Source organism: Notothenia coriiceps, unplaced genomic scaffold (assembly GCF_000735185.1).
Source record: "Notothenia coriiceps isolate Sejong01 unplaced genomic scaffold, NC01 NC01_scaffold00037244, whole genome shotgun sequence".
NCBI classification, from domain to species: domain Eukaryota; kingdom Metazoa; phylum Chordata; class Actinopteri; order Perciformes; family Nototheniidae; genus Notothenia; species Notothenia coriiceps.
In genome coordinates this window covers 23143683-23148192 of record NW_011369945.1, presented here as the reverse complement: position 1 = coordinate 23148192, position 4510 = coordinate 23143683, and positions in this window count along the sequence as shown.

Below are 4510 nucleotides of genomic sequence, written 5' to 3'. Positions count from 1 at the left end.
GTGACTCCGGTCAGGTAGAGACCGGTCTCCAGTCAGCACCGATGCAGACTCGCTGTTTGAGGGCTTGATAGCCCACTCCCCCTCCACACCGCTCCACACTCGTTGGTTTGGAACAGCCCTCAATATGGCGGACCCTCCGCGTGAACGCGGAAACTGAGGGGTAGGGAGTAGGGGTAGGGTGTAGGGGGCGGTTTGGGAATGGGCCGAAGTCAGGATGCAGAATCGCTGTTTGAGGGCTTGATAACCAGTGTTGTGCTAGTTACTGAAAACCAGTAACTAGTTACCATTACTAGTTACTTGATTTCAAAAGTAACTCAGTTACTTTACTGATTACTTACACCAAAAAGTAATTAGTTAAAAAAAGGGCTCCCATTAATGCCCTTATAGCCTTCATTTCAGTACTGTTATTGCATTGGAGAATAATACAATCTGTTGATCAAGAAATAGCAATAGAAATAGTAGAAATAGCCTGCATGTGTTCTACAACATACCGTGCAATGGTTTTATCAACTTTTCCCTGGCTAGCAGTCCCTCGGTTAAAATCCAGCCGCTGTTGCTGAGGTAGAGGTGGAGTGGCGTCGGATGAGTCTGGGTCTGTGGTCTTAGCTACTAGCTTCGTCCCAGCATGTTGTTTCTGCAGATGTTTCAACAGATTTGAATTGCTGTTTTGGGCAGTAGATAGGACCTTTGGCCCGCCAAGACACAACTTACATTTAACTAAAACGTTCTTTTCTTTGTGCTTGACAAAAGTGAAATAGTGAGAATATCTCCAGGCGGAGAAACTCGACTTGAGCTCCTGCGCCACCATGATAGTCTTGTTAGTAAACACAAACGCGCCCACAGCGCGTCTCCGCATGTGACACAGGACTTATCTAAGTACATTTACTCAAGTACTTAAGTACAGTTCTCATCTCTGTTTGCCTCGCTGTTGGCGCCGCTCACCAACGTCTGTGGGCCGAGACTATATAAAAAAAATAACGGAGTAACGCACCATGTAGTAACGGTAACTGAGTTAATGAATTTAAAAAATAATGCGTTAGAGTACTAGTTACTGCCAAAAATAACGGCGTTACAGAAACGCGTTAGTCCCAACACTATTGATAACCCACTCCCCCTCCACACTCGTTGGTTTGGAACAGTACTTAATGTGGCGGACCCTCTGCGCAAACGCGCAAACGGAGGGGTAGTGTGTAGGGGGTGGTTTGGAATTGAGCCCCAGAATACCTCTGATGCGCCTCGTGACAGGTCCACTGTGAATCAAAAGCATGAGGGGGGCGGGTTCGGAGAGAAGCCTTGACGTGATTGGCTCTGTCCATTGTGAACTCGTGATTGGTTTAGGTCCAATCTCACAATGGACAGTGAGTATCATGATTGGATGATAGATTGGAGATTGGGCAGACGGTCTTGCTCCAACAAGGACTGCTTGGAGAGGTCCCAGTTCACCTCCTGCCCTGCCGTGGGGCCCTTGAGCAAGGTACCGGACCCTCCCCTTCCCCCCTCACTCCCATTGCTTCCCGGGCGCTGTACAATAGCTGCCCACTGCTCCTACTAGACTCGTGGTACTAGGATGGATTAGTTCACTTCTACTTTACATAATCGGTATCCATAACCCAGTGCTGATTGACTAATTTAAATATAAATGATTTGTAAAGCCAATATAATCTGCTAAGTATAGATGTTCATAAAGGGTAAAGTGGGAAGCTCCAACATTTCCCACCCTTTTTTTTTGTATTACGCCTGAAAACCTTCCTATATGCGCCAGTGCTTTTCAATAAACTCACTTCTATGAATTCATATCCAAGTGAACATTGATTTGGCTTTATTGAAAAGTGGATCCATTATTTGATGCATGGCCTCACGATGGCTTGAGCCGTCAGAGAAATGTCCATAAAGAAGTAGAGCAATGAGAATTACAGCGAGGGGGAAATAAAATGAAAAAAGTCTTGGCTCATCCAAGCATCACACTGCCTTCCCTCTTACTTATTTAGTCAATTCCTGGTTATGATGGATACATCACATTTGATTAAAGTCCCTTTCATATTTCACATTCTGCTTCTGAATATATTTTACAATTGGTGTTTTTGCTACTTGCAGCTGTGAATGCACACGCTTACACACAAGGCAAGTTTCTCTTTCTCTAGGGAATCCAATCAAGCTAAATCCTTGTGTAGCAATGACTAGTTACATCAGTTAATCAAGTCATATACATTATTCTAAATTATTAGAGTATTAGCCTACAGAACAGTACAGTTTACAAAGAAGAAATATAATCTGATTATTTTACAACAAACACAAAATGCTTTTTTTGTGTACTCTTTTTTGTGTAATCCACAATGTTTTAAAGTGTAACAGATATCATATTCTGCCGTTTTGTATGTAGCTGTAGGGCAGTGCTTCTCAAAGTGTGGTCCGCGGACCACTGGTGGTCCGTGAGTGCCCCCTAGTGGTCCGTGAGTATATTGGTAACATTTCACATTTGAAATAAATAAATAAATTTAAGTTTTCCGCACTCTCGCGGGAATATCTCCGCAATGGAGAGAGCTTAAGTTACACTTTTGATTGCATGATATAGCCCAGATAAACACCTTCATCACACATGTTGCCACTTGTTTGTACCATTTTCGGGCGATTTGTAAAAAACGATTTGTTTTTGGATATTTGTGGAGTCAGGTGGTCCGCGAGTGTTTTTTTATTGGTTAAGTGGTCCTTGGTATGAAAAAGTTTGAGAAACACTGCTGTAGGGGAATACAGTTTCCTTTAATTGCATCCTGATTACATAATCCTGTTACCTGTAATCCGTATCCGCCCAAATCTGCCCATGTTCAAATCTACGAGCGATTAATTACAATTTTCCAATATTTATGACGGTTCATCCCACATTTTTGGTTCTAGCAAAATGGCAATTGGAAGGAAATCTTCTCAACTATTAACACACATTTATATCCCCCCCCCTAAAGTTTGCCAGACAGTAGCACAGTGTACCGAGGACTTTGCCACCAAACCCTACGCTCCCCTCCTACAACTCTATTACAACACAATCAGGGGGGGTTGTGGGGGTCTACGGGAATGGAAAGAATTCCACCAAGCTGTGATGGCAAACAGTAATTCTACAGAACAAATTGAACTTAGAATCCAATTCCACGGACAGATGTGATGTGTTTCTCAGACCTGCAGCAGATATTAACCAGTAGAGACCAGAATTGCAAATGAGGAAACACACACAATTATCACAAGCAATATCTGCAGAATTGTATTCATGCAGATCAGCTGTATGGTGAAAATAATGCCAGTATATATTTGCAGAGAACTCTTGTAATGCATACTATAAAGGGGTTACATATTTGGTATGTGCATATATTTCATCTTCACTGTAGAAGTTTGGTCCATGTTTGTCACAACCAGAACCCAGTCTTTCCTTTGAATGCTAATCTTAATTAGCAGGGGAAACTGCAGACAAACCTTTGACATTACATAACAGCAGGAAGCCCTAGCAACTCCCAATTATTGTAATATGTTCCCAGGACGTCCGCATCTAACATCCCTGATGATTTGCATTAAATCCGTTGATAACTTTATTATACCAACCGGTGTGGTGTGCACACACATTAATGTGTTTATTCTGGTTGCAAAGGATTGAATCAACAGGTGGATCTTGTGTGTACAGATTATAACAGTTTCTGCTTGTAGGCCCCTTTAAATGTATCTGAAAATAAACTTTTTTTCTCTACATTTTGAGGGGTTGAAGAATGTACACATCTGGAAGAGGTTTGTTGGATTTTGTAGATATGATATTGATGATGTTGCACCGTTTACCTGGTCAAAGTAAAACATAAGCCCCCATAAAATGCGCTGGACGTGGAATCAAATGTTCCTAGTGGCAAAACATTCGGCTTAAATATACATTTTCCCATTGAACTACATTGGGAAACAGACATTTGTAAATCAGCAGAATATTTTTTAACTAAATCATCTTTTTCACTTTTACAGCCCTTATTTAAATCATGATGGTCTAAAATGTCTAAAATGTGCTGAGTTATGAGTTATTTTCTCTCTCCTTTCATTTGACTGAGCAAATATGGGCCGGGATGCTGTGGATTGGAGACGGGGCCTAAGCAAAACTCAAGTGTGCACGCTCTATGGGCCCACTATACTGGAACTTGTGTTGCTTTGGTACAGGGTATATAAGACTCCAGTTTAGTATATGCTGAATATAGAAAGTTTACAAAGTAGGCTCGCATATTTGACGTGTGATTTCCATACATCAATATTGCCCTCAGTAGGCCTATTGGTAATAACCCCGTTACAAACAGCCACTTACTAAAGTAGAGTCATTAGGCGTGTGCTTTTGTCAGTGTGTCCATGCAGTGGTGGCTTAGTGGACACTTATTGCTATTTTTATCCATTTGCATGTGGAGCTTGAATTCAATTAGTTTTCCATTGTTTTTGACTAATGAATCAGTTGAAAGTGAAGTGCCCTCTCCACAAGTCAATTAAATCTATTCAAGACTTG